Source organism: Diceros bicornis, chromosome X (assembly GCF_020826845.1).
Source record: "Diceros bicornis minor isolate mBicDic1 chromosome X, mDicBic1.mat.cur, whole genome shotgun sequence".
NCBI classification, from domain to species: domain Eukaryota; kingdom Metazoa; phylum Chordata; class Mammalia; order Perissodactyla; family Rhinocerotidae; genus Diceros; species Diceros bicornis.
In genome coordinates, this window is record NC_080781.1 from 61,468,211 (window position 1) to 61,490,707 (window position 22,497).

At 42.3% G+C, this 22,497-nt stretch overlaps 1 protein-coding gene across 3 annotated transcripts in view; it reads right to left on the reverse strand.

Annotated features, from left to right (window-relative positions):
* OPHN1 (oligophrenin 1) overlaps positions 1–22,497 on the reverse strand; it is a 578,007-nt gene that overhangs the window by 41,091 nt on the left and 514,419 nt on the right. For 2 of the 3 annotated variants that reach the window (XM_058536059.1, XM_058536057.1), the window contains one exon: positions 20,107–21,777. The exons of the other annotated variant lie outside the window; for it this stretch is intronic. The gene's annotated coding sequence lies outside the window, so the exon portion shown is untranslated. Of the gene's footprint in view, positions 1–20,106; positions 21,778–22,497 lie in introns of those variants that run through there. 3 annotated transcript variants of the gene reach the window in all.

A 22,497-nucleotide genomic window follows, 5' to 3' on the forward strand; every position in this document is an offset into this window, starting at 1 on the left:
CATTCCCATCTGTGCACCCAACATGTAAGCTGCATCTGCATCAGGTAACTTGTTAGTCCTTCAACCTACCAGGCCCATCCTCACTGCCCTGCCTAGCACATCTAGCCCAATTCAAACATCACAACGTCTCTGGAGACTTCCTTCCTGCTTGGCAGATTTATTGATTTCTTCTTACTTTCTCCAATGCACTTTATGAGGTTGATTTCAGAACCGCCATTTTCCCCATTTTTACAAATAAAGAAACAGGTCCAGAGAAAGAAAGGGACTTGACTAAGTCCCATAGCAAGCGAGTGGCAGAGCTAGAGCCTAAATTTCTAGCATTCTTTTCACACTTCTCTTCATGGAAGCTGCTGCAGAGACTCAGAAAGTGTTGGAGGCACTGGAGGGAAGGGGAATTAAGTTAAGCTGAGCTAAAAACAAGTTCTGAGTTGGAACATTCTTAAAGGAAGCAACCCTTGGCTTTGGCATGGTCTAAGAGCAGTCAGTCTTTACCCATGTTGAAACAGATGAAAAGCAATTCATGGGAAATATCCTTGTCCTTTTTTGCTTCTTCAATTCTATTCCACAGCAGCCAGGGTCACTATCCTTAAATGGAATTGATGAGCAGCCTGCAGGCACTCTTCAGGCCACCTGAAGAAGACTGCTCCCATCTGAAGAAGACTACTTCAGCTGATTTTTTTCTGTCACCACTGTCCGCTACACTCATGCCCTTCATTGGTTCCCTAGGCAGGGATAAGAACTCTAGGTGAGGCCTAAAACAACATTCAGGAATTGGTGGAAAATGTAACTGCCTGTTTCAGAGCACTTTGCTTTTCCTAAAATTTGTCAAATGGTGGGTATTGGGGATTTTCTCTTTGGAGAAAGTTGGTTTTAAAAGCTTTTGGTAAATGTCAAGAGATAGTCTCTGTGAGGCCTCCAAATGAAGCTAACCTCGAGGAATGCTGCTTGTTCCACAGCATCTGGCTGGTTAGGAAAGACTGCTCCCAAGAACAAGGGCCTAAATGATGTTAATGAAAATTAACTTGGTATCTAGATGTTTTGAAAACACTGTCTCATGGTAAAGCTTTTAGGGTGGAGATGATCAGTTCAGTTTAACACATACTACTGGGGCACAACTGAGCCAGATCCTGTGCCAAGAGCTTGGAATGCAGAGTTGAATAAAACTAGGTCTCTGCCCCTGAGAAGTTCATTGTCTCTTCAGGAAGCCAGGCAAAAATACACATGGTAATAATGTAGTATTATCAGTGCCAGAATAAGTATGACCGGAGAAGCAGTGACTATAATGAAATGGAGAAGGCTTTTTTAGGGAGGTGATATTCGAGCAGGGCTTTAAGATGAACAGGTGTTCATCTATTCAGAGAAGGTCATTACAGTTTTAGGGAACCAAACGTGAAAGGCGTGGAGGTAGGAAAGCTGAGTTTATTAGTTTTTCTCTGGCTATCATCTGCCACCCCCAGATCCATTGTCTGCCCTTTTTTCCCCTCCTATGTGTCCAAAGAGACTGACCTTGTGGACTATATCAACTTACATGGTGGTATCTGGATGGTTTGGCTAATAGGAGGCACTGTCAGATCAAGTGTGGGAGGATAGGAAGGTCTTGGTATTTCTTCCCCACTCCTTCCCTGCTTTGGGTCTCATTTATAGCACTGACTAGAATCTTCCCTGCTTACAGCTCCTACTAGGGACTTCTCCACAGCTCCAGCTCTCATTAGGCCCTGGTAACACTGTTCCATCACTTTGCCTCTCCAGGCCAAAGATCTAATGGCTTTTTGCTATTCCTAGACCCTGAGTGCTTCACCATCTCTTGTTGGTACTGCTAACCCTGCCCACACTACTGAAAGTTGTTGATTTTATTTCCTACCAGAGTCCTTCAAATATAAGGGAGAACATTCATGGGTACAGTTTTTACAGAATGTAAAGTGTGTGGCTATAAGTGAGGTGAGGGGGGACAGGAAGAAGATGAGATAGGGTCCACATGGCAGAGTTTTGTATGACCCTTTTTATGAAAGATCTTGTGTGAGTAGGTCATGAAGAGTCTTTACAAACCAATTTTGTTGGCAATTGGGAACACATGAGTATTGTTGATCTGTGGCACAGATGATGCCAGAATTAATAGCTACCATTTATTGAACACTTTGTGTGTGTCAGACACTTTGCTTTCATTATCTCGTTGAATCCTCAAAACAACCCTCAAAGGTCAGCACTTATCAATCTCAATTTTACAAGTGAAAAATCTAAGGTTCAGAGAAGAAAAGTAACTTGCCCACTCAATTGCTAATAAATGGAAGAGGAAGGATTTGAACCCATGCCTGAGTCTAGAGTTTGGCTGCTTCACTACACCCAGTTGGATAGTGAATTGGTCTACATGACCTTAAGAGTGTCTTTCAGCCCTAGGACTTCAAACGACTATGGGGTGATCAAACATCTGCAACTAAGCCCACTGGCCCATCCATTAACTAAAGATGTGGGTGGCAGACTTGTGGGGTACATGCAGGGATGTGAATGAGACTTCTCAGTTGGGGGAAATGCCTTCATTTCCTGCAAATGTCCCTCCTGCTGGCTGTATCTTCCCAATGTCTGGGCCGAGAAAGAACCATATGGGTAATTAATTCTGGTAGGATTGCAAGTTTAAAAATGCCAGCTACATCAGCTCTTCTGGTGGAAATCTGGCACTCCAGTAGGAGTGAATGCCACACATAGTGCCAACCAGTGCTTGCTTAGCACTGGTACAGGCTAAGTTGACTTAGCTAGTGAGTCTGGATACCAAATCGTAATCTGGTACCAAGCTTTAGGAAAAAGAAAAGAACCAACTTTGAATACCTACTCCAGGCTAGGCACTTTCCATTGATTCCTCACTACAACCCTGAGAGGCATGTGTCATCACCCTCGTGTTACAGATGAGGAAACTAAGGCTTAGTGAGGGGAAGTAACTTGCCAGGGTGTAAGATAGCCAGCAAGTGTCAGAATTGGCATTGGAATCCAGACTCTGCCTGACTCCCAAAGCCCATATTCTATGCTACAGTATCACGTGGGCAGCATAACATAGTAGGTAAAACCTCAGAATTAGAAACTTCATTTTGAATCCTGACTCTATCACTTCTTAGCTATATGACTGTGGACAAGTCACTTAACCTCTCTGTGTCTTAGTTTCTTCATATTTAAATAATGATATCTACCTCATAGGGTGGTTGTAAGGATTAAATACATTCATATTTGTAAAGCACTGAGAACAGTGCCTGACAGAGAGTCAATGTCATACATTTGTTAAATAAATGTAGAGCCTTTTCTACCCCTTCTAAATCTCTTAATTCTTCCATTCTCAGACCTGGAGAGGAAAAGAAAGGAGATAGCTCAGGAGGAAGACTCTCTTAGAAGGAAATCATCTTCTCCTGAAGGTGGAGAAAGGCTAAGGTTATTGACTGACCTGGAGAGACCCAACCTGCAAAGCTTGGGAGGGCTGACAGAGAAAGTACACAGTGTCTGAGTCTTGTGGTGAATTCCTGTGCCCCCTCCCCCTTGCTCCTTCACTGCAGCTGGATGTTGCTTGGCCAGCTCTCTCTGACCTCCTTTCTACCTTCAGATCTGGAGATGGCTGCTGAGATGACAGCAAGAATGGAGATAGTCATTTGGAGGACTGGAACCTTGACCATAGGTTATGGAAGCTGGGCTTGAGGATCATAGCACTGTCTGGCTCAAAAAAAAAAAAAGAAGCTACATAGGGGTTTCAGATTCCTTCCCATTAGTATCTAGTTAGAAAGGGCAAGAAGGTGGCTCCATGGCCAAACCTTCCTGACCCAGAACTGAGGAAGATATATATCATGTATAGATGTGTGTATGTCTATAGATGCCTTAGTGTTTCCTGGAAGTCTGGGGTGGGGAGGGAGGAAAATATGGTCTCCACTTCCCACTGAAGACAATTGTGCAAGTGAGGAAAAGCTGATGCTCACCAGGGAGACCCTGGCTGCACAGGTATGCCTTCCATCACCGTGGCCTGGGTATTAGCTATTATCCTTTGCCCCACCAGGGATCATGGGTCTTTGAACATGATTTGTGCAGCTTCTCTATTCGCCAAGATTGCCACCAGCCTAATGCTTCTGACTGACTGAACACACACCCAAATGCCCAACAGTATGTTGTAAAGGGAAAAAAGCACTATATTTGGTGTTAGACACACCTGGGGTCAAATCCCAGCATCATCAATTATCTGTGTAATCTGAAGTAAGTTATTTAACCTTGTAGAGCTTCAGTTTCCTCATATCTAAAATTAGGATAACACTCTCTCAAGGCTGTTGTGAGGAATAAATGAGAAATTCAGTGAAAAAGTGCCTCCACACCTTCTCTATCCCCAACTTGCTTCAGGCACTGGCCACACCCTTATTTACTCGTCCCTTTGTCCCACTTCCAACAGCACAGCATAAACAATGATAAGTTTCTTTCCCAAATGTCAGTTCAATACTGGGTTTTGGGGCCTTCTGTGTTAGAGAAGTTTCAGTAATGAAAATATGCCATCTTTGTACAGGCTAAGGAGTCTCACAGGACTCCATTCTTATCTTGGCTTTCACCATTTGCTCTTTATGTGACTTTGGGAAAGTAACAATCTTTCTGGATCTCAGTCTCTTTATCTGTAAAATGGGACTAAAATGAGGTGGTTGAGAGGCTCAAATGAGACAACATATATAAAATATATGTAACATGCGTACCAGGTGGTAGAACTTTTTGTTTCACGCAGTTATCACCGTAATTCTTATGCCAGATCTCCTGGGAAGGCTCAAGGATTCAGGCCTCTCTCACTTCATGCCTGGCACATGATAGATGCTCAACAATGTTTGTTTCCTTCCCAGTTCCATTGTGGGCCTTATTTAAACTCCCAAAGCCCTGAATTCTAGAAGCACAAATCATGCCAAGACTCTGGATCTGATTCTCATAAGCTGTCCTCTTGTGGTTAGGGCTGAGTTCCTTTCCTCCTTTGTCACAATGGGACTGGCCTGGCTACTTGGCTGCCTATGCTTCTTTCCTAGAGCTCTTCAAATTCATTTAAAGGATCTTTAGAGCCATTTTCCAAAGGCATTTTGTGATGTCTTATTCGCTTCAGGGAAAATAACATGATTTCTTGCTAGATATAAATACATCCTGGACAGCCATGAGCCCAGGGTTAATTTCCAATTAAGTGTGAAATCAGACAGTAGCAGGATAGTGCTTCCCTCCTCTCTCTCCTCCAGGACCTACCCACCCCCTCACTAAGTGCCTTTGAAGAAACACAATAAGCACAATTGTAATGACAGTAGGAGTGCAAAATGTAGGAGGAAAGGAGAGTAAGGGAGTGTGGGAAAAACAGATGCTCTCCAGAATAGCATAAGGGGTCCTCAGGATGGTGAAGGTACCAAGCCATATCACCAGGAGCTGAATTGTCATAGGAAGAAGGAGCCCCTGTCAGACCTCAAGGTATAGGAATCCTCCGGACCTGACTGTTGACAACTGTACAGGGCAGAGTAGCTGGGCCTGGGTTATTGGCATGAAACTTCTGCATGAGAGAAGAAGAAGTATGGGGTGAACTGAGCTAGGTATGGGAACAGCTTAGATAGGGTGGTAGGGGTCAGGGTGGCTAGTTACAGGGCCAAGGAACATGCCAGTTACAGGCCAAGCACATTACACTGCATTGAAGAATGCAAAAATCAGGTTGCAGATAACATTTGGGAAGATCCTAAATGGCAGAGCATGATCCACCAGCCCTGAATGGGTGTAAAGAAAATTCCATTCCTGGATAGCAACTGATGCAGCCACTACCGCTACCACCACCACCACCACCACCACTACTACTACTACAACTTCTACTACTACTACTGGTTAATATTAGTTGAGTACTTATTAAGGGCCAACCACGGTTATTTGGGCAAAGTAACTTGCCCATGGTGATTGAGGCAGGAATATAGATAATGGTGTTCAAGTTCCTTCCAAGGGGGTTTGAGGCCAGGGTCCAATTGGCAATGGCTAGCAAAGAAGGCATAGGGAGTAACAGAGGAACTCAGTCTCTACTGAGTCCCTCTAGATCTTGGCCCCAGAAGGGAGACAGAATTCTGAGTCTTGCAGGATAGTAGGAGGAGTGGAGAAGAGGTGAGGGACAGTTAAGACTGAGGTTGTCCATACCCCACCTACCTCACATCCTGATGACTCTGGGAACTACAGTAGGATGGCACCTGCCAGCATCATGGGACCTAGATGGGGGTAGCTTAGGAAGCAGAAGCCAGAGAAATAAATCCAGACCTGAAAATACTAGTGGAAACTCAGTTCCCACAAGCTTGCCAAATGCTGGGAGAGGGCAAGCATAGAGAAGGCCACTGCCTAGCTCTGCTCTTCAGGACCAGGAAAGCCCTCTTTCACAGTCTTAATCTCAGGCACCTTTTTCAGACATTCTAGAGGCCTGGGTCTTCAGGAAATGATGTTCATAGAGGTTCAGAAGATGTGATACAACTTGAATGCACACCAAAATAGGGAGATCCCCTATCTCACGGGGAGGTTCCCAAGTGGAAATACTGCTCTGAAGAGGGCATTCCTGGGGCTGACCAATTTTGACCAAATCCCCCTGGACTTACAGTCTCCTTTTCCTCCAGCCTCTGAGAAAAGGTTTGGCACCTTTGCATTTCATTGGTGCCATAAAACTCAGCAAGTCTCTAAATTTAGCACATTCCTTCAGAAAGCTCAGCTGTGCTGACTTTGGTTACCAGAATTCCAGGAACCTGAGTGGACCTTAGAGGATCAAAGGTGCAAGAGACTTGGAAATCAACTTGGCTTTCAATCTCTCCTCTAGGAGAATTTCCTCAGTCTGGTGGAAGCCACAGGGGATTAGTTAAGGGAATGGTCTTGGTTTGAATCCTGAATTCAACGTTTCCTGGTTGTGGGAACTTGGGCAAATCATGTAACCATTCTGTGCCTCAGTTTTCTAATCTGTAAAGTGGGGCTAATACCAGTACTTACCTCATAGGAATATTATCAGGACAAATTCAGTAAACCCACGCAAAGCACTTAGAGGACACATTTGGCATGTAGTCAACGTTAATATAAGTATTAGCTCTACTGTTAAAGCGATACAGGGAATATATATCTCACCTTGAGCCTCTAGGAAAACTGTTTCTGCCCCTCCTCCTACATAGAATGAGACTAGTTAAGGGATTAGTCACCAGCATAAAGGTGCCATCTAGAAATACTATCACTTTCTGTTGGAGAAGTCAAGATGGCAGCGTAGACAGCCTCTGAATTCACCTCCTCCCACAGACACAGCCAATTTACAACTACTCTTGGAAAAATTACCCCTGAGAGAGAACTGAAAACTGCATAAGAGGAATCCTTGCAACAAACAACAGTCCTAATTGAAGTGGAAAAGGCAGAAATTACCTTCTGGAGAGAAAAAATTCCACCTTCACAGGCCTCAACACTTCACAGCTACCCAGGAGTAACCCACAGGTATACAGCCCTCCCTGGAGGAGTCGGGGACCTGAGCTGGGGAGCATGCTCACTACAGGCACTTTTTGGACCCAGCACAACTGAGAGGAGTGGCATAATACCTGACTTAGCTGGCTGCTAACAACAATGGGGAATACCTCCAGAAAAGCTGGGTCACAAAGACATTAAAGCCAGCTCTTAAAGGGCCCATGCACAAATTCACCTGTTTCAGAAAGCAACCTAAAATCACCAGAAAGAAAATTGTGCAGTCCTTTAGTGAAAAGAGACTCACAGGGTAGGCTCTGAGTGCATCTCAGTGAGAGGTGAGACCTCTTGAGGGACTGGGACATTGGTGGTGGCCATTGTTGTGATCTGGTGTGGGCGTGCTGACACAGACACTGGCAGACACCATTGGAGTTCTTCACCTGGCCTGCTAGCCCAGGGTCTGCCCCACCCACTAGAGCACCAATTTAATCCAGCTCAGCCAGGGCAGGCAGCCTACCCTAGGGCCTGGCCCCACCCAACAACAAGCCCTTGGGAACTAGTAGACCTGCTAAGTCCACTGCCTGTATCCTCTGCAGCCTGGAGAGTGGGTCCACATCTGTGGGGCAGGGCGTGTGCAAGGAGTGGGTGGAGAGTATGGCACAGTGGTGGGGTGTGTGGGGATCCTGCCTTGGTGGGACTGGGTCCACTTCAGGAGGTTGGGGTGCACATATGGAGCAAGACTGTGTGTGTGGACCTGTGGGTGGTGGGTCTCGTCAGCTGCAGAAGACTTGTGCTTCTCAAAGAGCCACATAGGGGGTTGGCCCCACCTTCCAAAGCCTGAAACAATTGGGTGCTCCCATGCCTGAGGCCAGCCCCACACAGCTGCAATCCTCAGAGAGTTGACAAGAGACTTAAAGCCTGGAGGCTTATAGCAATTGTAAGCCCCTGAGCCTAACCACCTGCCACACTGGGGGCCTACTCACTAAATAGAAATAATGCAACAAGAATGTGCTATTAGACCTTGCAGTCAACTGTGCTGGGGACCCCCACACTCGATAAAGAAACTGAAGGGCCCACAACAACTACAAGCAGCTGAGCATTACAACAGCTGGCAAGGGAGACAGCTCAGACTCCCTGGGACCCTGCAGGAAGAGCAAACCCGCCACAACAGAAGGACACATGTGGCCCTCACAGGGGTCACTCCTGGAACATTTAGAACTGAGGTAAGCACACTGCCAGGCCTCAAAAGGCATGACTTATAAAAAGTAACTTCTCAGGGCTGGCCTGGTGGTGCAAGCAGTTAAGTGTGTGTGCTCAGCTGCGGTGGCCCAGGGTTCGCCGGTTCAGATCCCGGGCGCACACCGACACACTGCTTGGCAGGCCATGCTGTGGCGGTGTCCCACATAAAGTGGAGGAAGATGGGCACGGATGTTAGCCCAGGGCCAGTCTTCCTCAGTAAAAAAAATAAAAAAGAGGAGGATTGGCAGATGTTAGCCCAGGGCTGATCTCCTCACACACACACACACAAAAAAAATAATAAAAAGTAACTTCTCTAACAGCAGGAGATGTAGCTGACCTACCTAATAAATAGACATGAGCACGGGGAAAGAGGCAAAATGAGGAGGCAAAAGAATACATTCCAAGCAAGGGAGCAGGACAAAATCCCAGAAAAGGAACTAAATGAAACAGAAATGAGCAACCTACCCGACAGAGAGTTCAAACAAAGAGTGTTAAGGATGCTTACTGATCTTGGGAGAAGAATGGATGAACTCAGTGAGAACATCAACAAAGAAATGGAAGATATAAAAAATAACCAATCACAAATGAAGAATATAATGCTGGAAATGAAAAATTCACTAGAGGGACTCAAAAACAGAGTAGAGGATACAGAAGAACGGATCTGCAGGCTGGATGAAAGACTAGAAGAAATCACCCAAGCTGAACAGGTAAAATAAAAAAGAATTAAAAAGACTGAGGACAGTGTAAGGGACCTCTGGGACAACACCAAGCACACTAACATCCGTGTTATAGGTGCCCCAGAAGGAGAAGAACGAGACAAAGGGGCAGAGAATCTATCTGAAGAAATAATAGCTGAAAACTTCCCTAACCTAAGGAAGGAATCAGACATCCAGGTACAGGAAGCACAGAGAGCACCAAACAAGGTAAACCCAAAGAGGCCCACACCAAGACACATCATAATTAAAATGTCCAGAATTAAACATAAAGAGAGAATCCTAAAAGCCACAAGAGACAGACAAGTTACGTACAAAGGAAACTCCATAAAGCTATCAGCTGACTTCTCAGCAGAAATCTTACAGGCTAGAAGAGAGTGACATAATATATTCAAAGTGCTAAAAGGAAAAAACCTACAGCCAAGAATACTCTACCCAGCAAGGCTATCATTCAAAATGGAAGGAGAGATAAAAAGTTTCCCAGACAAGCAAATATTAAAAGAATTTGTCACCAAGAAACCAGTACTATAAGAAATGCTAAAGGGACTCATTTAGAGGGAAAAGAGAAGACCACTAATAGGAAAAATTATCTATTTCTATGATAAGAAGGTAATGGATAATGGATACAAAAGCACAAAAATAAGTAAGATATGATATCAAAAATATAAAATGTGGGAGGAGGGGAGTTAAAGACTAGAGTTTTCAGATAGAGGTCAAACTAAAGAGACCATCAACTTAACATAGATTGCTATATACGTAGGTTACCATATGTGATCCCCATGGTAATCACAAACCAGAAACTTATAATAAATACACAACAAGCTAAGAGAAAGGAACACAAATAAAATACTAAATCAAGCCATCCAACCACAAGGGAAGAGAGCAAGAGAAGAAGAAAGGAACAGAGAAGAACTACTAAAACACCGAGAAAAAAAAAGTTAAAAAATGGCAGTAAGTATATACTTATCAATAGCTACTTTAAACATCAATGGATTAAATGCTCCAATTGAAAGGCATAGGGTGGCTGACTGAATAAAAAAAACAAGAAGCCTATATATGCTGCATACAAGAGATACACTTCAGACCTAAAGACATTGACACTCACAAACTGAAAGTGATGGGATGGAAAAAGATACTCCATGCAAATGGCAATGAAAAGAAAGCTGGGGTAGCAATAATCATATAACACAAAATAGAATTTAAAACAAAAACTGTAAGAAGAGACAAAGAAGGACACTACATAATGATCGAAGGAACAATCCAACAAGAGGATATAACACTTATAAATATCTATGCATCCAATGTAGGAACACATAAATATATAAAACAATTATTGACAGACATAAAAGGAGACATAGTAACACAATAATAGTAGGGGACTTTAACACTCCACTTACACCAACAGATAGATCATCCAAACAGAAGATCAATAAGGAAACATTGGTCTTAAATGACACACTAGAACAGATGGACCTAGTGGATATATACAGAACATTCCATCCAAAAACTGAAGAATACACATTCTTTTCAAATGCACATGGAACATTCTCCAGGATTGATCACGTATTAGGCCACAAAACAAGTCTCCATAAAAGTAAGGAGATTGAAATAATACCAAGCATCTTTTTTGACCACAACGGTATGAAACTAGAAATCAACTATAGAAATAAATCAGGAAAGCCACAAGTATTTGGAGATTAAACAATGTGCTACTGAACAACAATTGGGTCAACGAAGAAATGAAAGGAGAAATAAAAAATACCTGGAGATAAATGAAAATGGAAATACGACATGCCAGAATTTATGGGATACAACAAAAGCGGTTCCAAAAGGGAAGTTTATAGCAATACAGGCCTATCTCAACAAACAAGAAAAATCTCAAATAAACAATCTAACAATGCACCTAAAGGAACTGGAAAAAGAAGAACAAACAAAGTCCAAAATCAGTAGAAGAAGGGAAATAATAAAAATCAGAGCAGAAATAAATGAAATAGAGAATTAAAAAACAATAGAAAAATTCATAAAACCAAGAGCTGATTCTTAGGAAACACAAACAAAATTGACAAACCTTTAGCTAGACTCACCAAGAAAAAATCGAGAAAGCTCAAATAAGTATAATCAGAAATGAAAGAGGAGAAATAACAATGGACACCTCAGAAATACAAAAGATTATAAGAGAATACTATGAAAAGCTATATGCCAACAAATTGGACAATCTGAAAGAAATGGATAAATTCTTAGAATCATACAACCTTACAAAACTGAATCAAGAAGAAATAGAGAATTTGAATAGACCAATCACCAGTAAGGAGATTGAAACAGTAATCAAAGCCTCCCCAAAAATAAAAGTCCAGCATGAGACGGCTTCCCTGGTGAATTCTACCAAACATTCAAAGAAGACTTAATACCTATCCTTCTCAAACTCTTCCAAAAAATTGAAGAGGAGGAGAAGCTGCCTAACTCATTCTACAAAGCCAACATTACTCTGATGCCAAAACCAGAGAAGGACAACACAAAAAAAGAAAATTACAGGCCCATATCACTGATGAACATTGATGCAAAAATCCTCAACAAAACACTACCAAATCGCATACAATACATTAAAAAGATTATACACCATGATCAGGTGGGATTTAATCCAGGGATGCAGGGTGGTTCAGCATCTGCAAATCAATCAACGTCATACACCACATTAACAAAATGAAGAATAAAAATCACATGATCATCTCAATAGATGCAGAGAAAGCATTTGGCAAGATACAGCATCCATTTATGATAAAAACTCTGAATAAAATGGGTATAGAAGGAAACTACCTCAACATAATAAGGCCATATATGACAAACCCACAGCTAATATCACCCTCAATGGTGAAAAACTGAAAGCTGTCCCTCTAAGAACAAAAGCCAGACAAGGATGCCCACTCTCACCACTGCTATTTAACATAGTATTGGAAGTCATAGCCAGAGCAATCAGGCAAGAAAAAGAAATATAAGGCATCCAAATTGGAAAGGAAGACATGAAACTGTCACTATTTGCAGGTGACATGATTTTATATATAGAGAACCCTAAAAAATCCACCAAAAACTTTTAGAAGTAATAAATGAATACGGTAAATTTGCAGGATAGAAAATCAACATACAAAAATCAGTTGCATTTCTATACACTAACAAAGAGAAATTAAGAATACAATTCCATCTACAATTGCAACAAAAAGAATAAAATACCTAGGAATAAACTTAACCAAAGAGGTGAAAGATCTATACACTGAAAATTATAAAACATTGCTGAAAGAAATTGAAGAAGACACAAAGAAATGGAAAGATAGTCCTTGCTCTTGGAACGGAAGAAGTAACAAAGTTAAGATGTCCATACTTCCTAAAGCAATCTGTAGATTCAGTGCAATCCCTATCAAAGTTCCAACAACAGTTTTCACAGAAATAGAGCAAAGAATCATAAAATTTATATGTAACAACAAAAGGCCCCGAATAGCCAAAGGAATCCTGAGAAAAAAGAACAAAGCTGCAGGTATCACACTCCCTGATTTCACAATATACTACAAAGCTATGGTAACCAAAACAGCATGGTACTGGCAGAAAAACAGACACACAGATCAATGGAATAGAAGTGAAAGCACAGAAATAAACCCACACATCTCTGGACAGCTAATCTTCGACAAAGGAGCCAAGAACATACAATGGAGAAAAGAAAGTCTTTTCAACAAAAACTGCACTGCCACATGCAAAAATGTGAAAGTAGACCATTACCTTACACCATACACAAAAATTAACTCAAAATGTATTAAAGAGTTGAATGTAAGACCTGAAACCTTGAAACTTCTAGAAGAAAACATAGGCAGTACGCTCTTCTACATCGGTCTTAGCAACATATTTTCAAGCACCATATCTGACCAGGGAAGATAAACAATAGAAAGAATAAACAATTGGGACTATATCAAACTAAAAATCTTCTGCACAACAAAGGAAACCACCAAGAAAACGAAAAGACAACCTAACAATTGGGAGAAGATATTTGCAAACCATATATCTGATAAGGGGTTAATCTGCAAAATATATAAAGCACTCATACATCTCAACAACAAAAAAACTAACAACCCGATTAAAAAAATGTGTAAAAGCCCTCAACAGACATTTCTCCAAATAAGGTATACATATGGCCAACAGGCACATGAAAAGATGTTCAACATCATTAACTATCAGGGAAATGCTAATCAAAACTACAATGAGATATCACCTCACGCCCATCAGAATGGCTATAATTAACAAGACAGGAAACAAGTGTTGGAGAGGATGTGGAGAGAAGGCAACTCTCATACACTGCTGGTGAGAGTGGAAAGTGGTGCAGCCGCTATGGAGAACAGTATGGAGATTCCTCAAAATTAATGACAGAACTACCATATGATCCATCTATTCCACTGCTGGGTATTTATCCAAAGAACGTGAAAACACCAACGCGTAAAGATACATGCACCTCTGTGTTCATTGCAGCATTATTCACAATAGTCAAGACTTGGGAGCAACCTAAGTGCCCAGCAAGGGACAAAAGAACGAAGAAGATGTGGTATACATACACAATGGAATACTACTTAGCCATAAGAAACAATGAAATCCAGCCATTTGTGACAATATGGATGGACATTGAGGGTATTATACAAAGTGAAATAAGTCAGAGGGAGAAGGTCAAATACCGTATGATCTCTTGAGAACTCATTAAGTAGTAGATAAACCAACAAACACAGAGACAGAGAATGGATTCGTGGTTACCAGAGGTAAGAGGGGAGGGAGGAGGGCAAAAGTGATAACTAGCCACATGTGTGTGGTGATGGCTTGTAGTTTGGGTGGTGAACACGAGAACATAGTGTAATCTATGCAGAACTAGAAGTATAATGATGTACACCTGAAATTTATACAATGTTCTAAACCAATGTTACTGCAATAAAAAAATAAAAATAAAAATAAAATAAATAAAAGACCCCCCACCAAAAAAAAAGAAATGCCATCAGCTTCCAAAGAGCCCCCTTTGCACTCCAGCTACAACTTTCTTGGGTGTGCTGCCCAATTGTATCTATGCATATTTGAGAGATGGGAGAAGTTGAACAACACCAGGGTTTCTAACTGTCCACATAGGTGGCATGTAAATGATCATTTTTTCTTGCCCAGGATTAAGGTGTTGACAACCATGTGTCTTTATGCTGAAAGACAGGACTTCTGTAGGCAGCTGTTTCATGCCTGGTGTAAGCAGCATTATGGCCCCTAAGACCCCATGTCCTAATCTCCAAGACTGTGATTACATGGCAAAAGAGATGCTGAAGATGTGATTAAGGTTACTAGCGACTTTAAAACAGGGAGACTATCCCAGATTATCTGTGTGGGCTCAATGAAATCACCCCAATGAAAGGGCAAGCCCTTAACAGCAGAGGCAAAAGAGGAAGTCAAAGAGATGTAGAAAGAGAAGCAAAAGGATCTGACATGTCATTGTTAGCTTGAAGATGGAGGGGTCCACATATCAAAAAATATAGGGACCTCAGTCCTATAACAACATGGAACGGAATTCTGCCAACAACCATAAGCTTGGAAGAGGATCTTGAGCCCCAGATGACAACCACATCCCCAGCTGACACTTTGATTTTAGTTCAGTGAGACCCTAAGAAGAGAATCCGGCTACACTCTGATGAACTTCTGATCTACAGAAACCATGAGAGAAGAAATGGATGTTGTTTTAAGCTGCTAAGTTTGTAGTCATTTGTTACAGCAGCAATAGAAAACTAATACAATGATCCTGGGCCTCAATTTATATATCTGTCAAATGCGGGCAAAATACCTTGTCTTACCTACCTTATGGGGCTGTTATGAGGACAAATTATGGAAGAAGGGACATAAGAGTGCTCTGCAGAATTTCAAGTCATAAAACTGTTAGGATATTCTCCAACAGGGAAAAAAATCAATCTATTTTGAAGCATTTGGATTGAAGCAATTAAGAGCTTAGAGCTCCTGATATTTCCCAGAAGTGTTGAGGGTTTGGAGGGCTGCTTCTCCTCTCCCAGGGAAGCAGTACAGTATAGGTGAAGTCAGAAAACCAGGGTCTAAGTCTATTTCCCACCTGTGTGACCTTGGGCAAGTTATGTCACCTCTATGAGCCTCAATACAATGAGGGTAATCATCCTTTCTCTGCCTAGATGACATAGTTGTGTGAGGCTCAACTGAAGCAATGAATGTGAATATGTGATAGAAACAAAGTACTCAGATGGAAGGCCTATTAATCCTTCCTAGTGTGTGCTGGGAGCAGATATCTTGATTCTGGTAAACTAGTCACTCAAAGAAAGTAGAGTTGCCTTGGTGTGGTACTCTCAGCAACTGTTTTATGCCATTGGCTCTGGTGTGTGGCCTTAGACAAGTCCCTTCTCCTCTCTGCGTCTGTTTCTCCATTTTAAGAGGTTAGATGTCTTCCTCTAATGGGCATCAGAATCACATGGGGAGATGAGTGGCAGATGGGGGGTGAGCAGGAGTTTTCTCATTTTTATAAGCCCCTTCTACCCCCAATAAACTATCTCCCAAAAGCCCAAGTCAGAAGGACTTATTTTATTTTAAACTTTTTAAAATTTTTATTTATTTATTTATTTATTTGGTGAGGAAGATTGTCCCTGAGCTAACATCTACGCCAATCTTCCTCTACTTTGTATATGGGATGCCACCACAGCATGGCTTGATGAGCAATGTGTAGGTTGGCACCGGGATCCAAACCTGTGAACCCTGGGCCACCAAAGCAGAGCACGGGAACTTAACCACTACGCCACCAGGCTGGCCCCAAAAAAGAGTTTATTTTATTAAATCGTGCAAAGTAAGCGCTATTCAAGATACAGGAGTTGATTCCAAAGTATGTGGTTTGAAGCAGCTGGTTCTCAAAGCAGTCTGGATGCCTTGCTATACTTTAATTAAAATACCGGACAATTTTAACCTGGTTAACTAAAGTCATGCCTCTCCCAGTTTCTTGCAGTTCCCATTAATGTTGCTTTGTCATGATTGTGAGATTTCCTCCCAGAACATTCCTTCTTATGTGAACTGAAGTTGCTAAACTATGGTCAGACAAAACCCAGTAGAGTTGTCCATGTTTTCACTACAATGTAGGCTGTAGTAAAATTCACAGCTGAGAATAACAGAACGTCAAAGCTGAAAAGGCCCTTTGAGACTACCTGGTTTAAAGACAGACAATTTGAGACCTAGAGTGGGGAGGGATGTACTCAGTATTACAGAAAGGCAGTGACAGAGGTGAATCTGGACCCCCAGGGCTCCTGAAAGGAGCTCTTTTCACTGCCCCATGTTGCCTTCCCACTGCCTTTGATGCTCAGAGATTTGCAAGTCAAGTAACTTTCAGTCTTCTCATTCTCTAGGCTGGTTTCACTATTCTTTGAAGTGGAGAAACCTCATTTATATGTCATCAAAATACAAGGCCATGTACAGAGCAGTGTAAGAAGCAGGTAGCTATGGACACAATCTTTGCAAACACTCCCAACATACCAAATTGGCCTCATTCACCATTTTTGGTCTTTGCCTCACTGAGAGGTCTCCTTCCTCAACCTGCTTTGTCATCTCAAATGACTTATATCAGTGCTTCTCAAACTTTAATGTGCACAGAGATCTCCTGGACATCTTATTAAAATACAGATTCTGATTTCAGATGTCTGCAATGGGGCCCAAGAATCTTCATTTCTAACAAGCTCCCAGGTAACGCTGATGCTGAGGCTGACAATGGACCACGTTTGGAGTAGCAAGACTTGCAGATGTTGTTTCCACCAATCTCATTTCTAAGCATCTTCTCCATTTATCGTCAGGATTCCTTTACTACTGGGGGTAGTGAGGTGTATTAGAAGCAGGAAGGCCTCTGTAGCTTCCAGTACTGGATTTTTACCAATCCCTAGCTGTGTGATTTTGGCAAATCCTTTCTCATCTCCCTGAGCCTAAAGTTTGCTTATCCATCTATAAAATAGGGCCATCACCTATCATGGAGTAATGTTGTGAGGCCTGAGGGAATGACAACGTCTTGGTGCAAAGTACACTGTAGACTGAGATTCCTTGGTACAAAAAGATTCTGTGCCTAGGTTTCCTTAGAATTGCAGAAGACAATGTGAGCAGTGCGTGGTGGCTGCACCATCATGCCTAATACGCTCAAAGATTGTTTCCATGACAAAACTGCAGATGGAACTCATTAATACCAGACAATCTGCATACTTTATTGCAAATCACATGAATGGACCCCAAGATCTCATACTTTTTTGTTTTGATGTTACATATGTAGTTCACACAGGCAGTCTTTCCAGCATCTATTTATGTCCTTGGTATCAAGTGCTCCTTTTCCTTATGAAAATGAAGGCTTTTCTTCATCAACATCTCTTCAAGGTATCTTGCTTCTCTGCAATTTTTAAATGTTTCTAAAGCTTTTTCTAAGCTTGTAATGTGGCAAGGCCATTTGTCTGCAGCTACATTAAAAATAGTATCATTGATCTACATTCTCTCAAAAGCAATTTTTTTTCTAGTCATGGAAATACTTCTTCCTCTACTACTTTATTTGTTCTAGTTATTACAGAACCAAAGAACTTCTTGAAAAGGGAAAGATACTTCCCCATGATTTTAGCCAATTATTTTAGAAATGCTCTACATGACACTTTTTTTATTATTGATATCAGATGCTAAGTTTCACCCCTGAGTGGCTGGACAACTCTCCCCATCTTTTTTTTTTTTTTTTTTGGTGAGGAAGATTTGCCCTGAGCTAACATCTGTGCCAATATTTCTCCACTTTGTATGTGGGATGCCTCCACAGCATGGCTTACGAGTGGAGTAGGTCTGCACCTGGGATCCAAGAACTCCGAGAACCCAGGCCACCAAAGCAGAGTGTGTGGAACCTTAGCCATGGGGCCAGCCACTCCCCCAACCTTTTTTTAAACAAGAACTTCAATAATATTTCTTATTCTAAATCATCTCTTTAACTTTTACTATCACCACTGAAAAACTTTGTAGGGATTTGACCCCAAGGTATCAAGTACCACAGAGGCAAGAAGACCTTTTCTGCTTCTGAAACTGCTTGTGAATGTTGCCAGTTTCTTGGGCTGAAACTGCACATGCTACAACCTTGGTGAAGTACACAGACACGTACAAGGACCTTTTTATCTTTGAAAAACAGACAAGTCAAGGACTTAACAACTACCAACTAAAAAATAAATCCTTCATTTCACAAGGTAAAGTTAAATGATCCTTTTTAAAACGTTACCAAATTGGTACACTGAAGGTGAGGAGAAAGCCCAATTTAGAAATCTCTTCTAGCCCAGTTTTTGTTCTCCTGTAGACTGGACCTGTATCTTCCTCCTTCCCCTCAAATGCTTGCCTTTTAATATTTTGTTAGGTAAGCAAGAGTCAAAGCGTCATGCCAGCTCCAGTAATGTGGCCTCTGTGTGACAAAGGGAAAACAGCATGGGGTGCAGAGTCAGAAAGGCCTGGATTTGAATCACAGTTCTGTTACTTTCTGTGTGACCTTGAGCCAGTTACTTTAGCCCCCTAGGCCATAAATCCTTTATCTATAAAATGAGGAGAATAGCATCTACCTGCATGATTGTTGTAAGGACTAAATGAGATAATATATATGAAGAACCTAGCACTTAGTAGATGCTTAATGAATGTTATTACTGTCAGTTCAAGATTTACAGTTCATCCATTGTGAATTTCTCTAACCTGCTGATAATTTCCTATAGTTGCCACTCTTCAATTATCACCCCCTTCCCACAGCCTCTTCTGAATGACTATCCATCCATCAAGCCTGGGTCAAGCCAGTCTCATTCCATGACAGTGTGCCTCACCACAGAAGCTTTTGCTCTTTAAATCAGAGTGTGAAAGGGGAGGCACTGAGGTTCATTCTTTTGCATTCTTTGGGTATAGACTAAAGCAGGGGCAGAGCTAGCCAGCCACTGCTCCCTGGCCTCCAGCCAGACTGGTAGTCTCAACTCTCTAGGCCAGGCTCTTGATCTGTGATTCCTAGGCCAGGAAACACAAAGCAAACTCATAGTAACATTTCTGGGACACCTATCCCACTGGGATTGCAGTGGCTTTCTCTGGTTCTCAATAATTTTTCAATATTTGTAGTGGTGGTTGTGGTATTTCCCCACAAGAAAGCCAGAGTGAAACTATTATTCTGCCATCTTCAAAGGTACTCAAGCCCCATTGGCCACTGCTTCTGTGGCCAAAATCTGCACACCTGTTTGCTTTAGCTAGTTATCTAATGGGACAGAGCAGAAAGGCCACAGCTCCAAGACCATGGCTCAATGAACACTTCCTGGGTGAAGCCAGGAGGCCTCACAGAGACTCTCTTTTGGGGTGAGCAGCAGGTAGAATGGTGGCCACTTGGCTCTTTTGCTCCTGGTTTCTTAGCAACTTTGCCTTTGAGACTGAGTAGAGCTGAGAGAGTTCAATGTGGCCACCTGGGCATGTCTTCATTGGGAATGGCATCAAGTTTCCACTCAATTACTACCACAAGGCTCTCAGTGTTTTTAGCCTAGATGTTACTAACTCACCATTAAACCATGTTTAGAGTTCAGTCTTGAAAGTGACTATTGCCTTTCAGTAACACTATTCCAAAGGCATCTCAGAGTTGGTTTAGGCATACGTGCATTCTCTCTCTTTCTTTATCTTCCCCTTCTTCCATCTCCCTCTCCATCCCCCTCACCTCCCCCCTCTATGTCTGCACCTCTCTCTCAGTACTATAGTCAGTGCACTAGCAGGGCCTTGCTAGAAGGGTCCAAGTAGGAAAGCCCTTTCTCTCAAACTGGGCCATATTATAGTTACACAGACCCTAAAGACAGGCAGTGGCCCAGGCCTCTGCGTGGGAATACAAGCAATGCCACTTTCTCCAGTAGCTTCCCTTCAACAAATGAGAATCAGAAATGTCTACTCAGATTTCTGACTCACTACACCAATTGTGTTGTAGTTTCTTTCCAATGATGAGATAGCAAATGAGGAAGACCAGGAGTTTATGTCTGGAAATTTTCCATTTGGTGGCAAATACGTGAGGTTCAAGAAAGTGGGTAAAAGCCAAACCCCCAAAATGATGACCACTAGAGCCAGCAACTATAAGGCCCCTTGCTAAATAAGTGTGGTGTAATGGAGAGAACCTTGTATAGGAGCCCAGGGACCTGAGATCTTGTTTAGGCATGGCTGCTAACTTGTTCTGCCTTAGTTTCCCCAATGGTAAACTAGGTAGGTAGACTAAGTGATTTTGAAAGGCCCTTCCAATCAAACACATTATGGGGTGTAAAAAGAGTTTTTTATCTTGAGGGCTGTGGTTCTTAATCTTTATTGGGTCATAGGCCCATTTGAAATTCAGTAGAATGTTATGGACCATCTCCCCAGAAAAGGCACATTGTCATGGAATTCTGCATACCATTTCAGAGGCTTCATGAATTTCCTGAATCCATGGACACTGGGTTAAGAACTGCTTCTTTCAGGAGATAAAAGAGCTTATCCGTAGAAGGCAAGCAGGATGCAACAGTGACAGCTGCCTGGCCTCCATTCATCTTAACAATTTTTCCCAGCATTTGACCCAAAAATGGAACTCCTGCAGGACAAACACAGTCTGCCTTTTTTAAAGCACTGTTTTCAGCGTTGTTTCTTTCTTGATTACTTGGAAAGGGAAGTTGTCAGGAGAAAACAGGAAGAAGAATAATTCAAACAGACCTAGGCTTTGACATGCAAAACATGCTTTGCGGCTATATGCAAGAGTAGGAAGGCCACATTCCTGAGTCCATATGGAGGGGTTGTGGGGGCATCACCCATTCTGTCTATTCTCATAGGAGTAGACAGGTTATTGGCAATATATTGCAGTGCCGCACCTCCAATATGGCAGCAGGGTCCATATCCTCAGTAAAAGACATGTTAAGAGTCTCCAATGTTCAGCAAACATTCCTACTCCCCTACTTCCGGAGTAAGCAGTGGCCCCAACTGCAGTAGCTTTTAGTTCAGGGTAAGACCTCTGAGATTAGTCTTCAGCCCCAAATCTTTCAGAGTTCGATGGCCTTTTGAGGAGGCAGTAAGTTCAGAGTAGAGTTGAAAACTGAGCTCCCCTCTTCGACTCAGGTCAGTGGATAGCCTGGTTTCTGCAGAGTCTGGCTTGAGGGAATTCAGCCATTCACAGTCTTAACAGGAGCTGAGGGAATGAAGACAGAATACAAAGGAAAAATAAACCTGTGTCTAGGACATGCACCCCTTATTTTATAGCATCCCAGAGCTTGAAGGTGCAGGGCCAGGAAGGAGCTGCTCTTCAGCACAAAATGACTCAGCACACAAAGGTTTGAAGAAGGCCCTTTCAGAACCTGGAAAGGGTTCCCTGAGGCCAAGGCTTTAAAACCTGAAAGGGAAAGAAGAGAATAGGGAATTAGCTAGGAGTGGTCAAGCCCTTAACAGCCACTGAGCAGTGAGGCCTCTCTTCGTAGGTAGCTAACCATATAATTGAGAGCTAATTTTCTGAGCAACATGGGTTGGCCCAGGAAAAGCCCCTTACAACTCAGATCCCATGAAACAGTCCTAAGACAGTGCTACAATCAGGGCTGGAAACTGCGTGCCTTTGGCCTCAACTCTAATCCCCCAAAATCCTGCAGAGGATGCAGAAGCTTGATCTCTGAGATTAACCCTCTGCAGCATGGCCACTACCTTTATGGCCCTACAATAACTCCAAACTTCCTTTTACTGGGACTTCACCTCCATGAGGGCTGATAAGGAAAAGCTTATCTACCCATAGACCTCTGAGTACTGGCAGTGACAGGAAGAAAGGGAAGGCTGGGGAGCACATGGAAAACTCTGCTCCAGATACTTGGATCTCATTTATGAATATATTGGTTCATGTCATGCCAGCAATCTGATAGTCAATCAGAACTCCCAGGTAGAGAAAGAAATTTCTATGATCTCCATAACTCTTGTGACCTTAGCAAGTTACTTATTATCCCCTCTGAACCTCAGTTCCTTAATCTGTTGAGTTAAAATACATATTATCCTCCCTATTTCTGGCATTTCACATGGATCAAATAAGATGATGGATGTGAAAATGCTTTGCCTTAGACAAATATAAAGG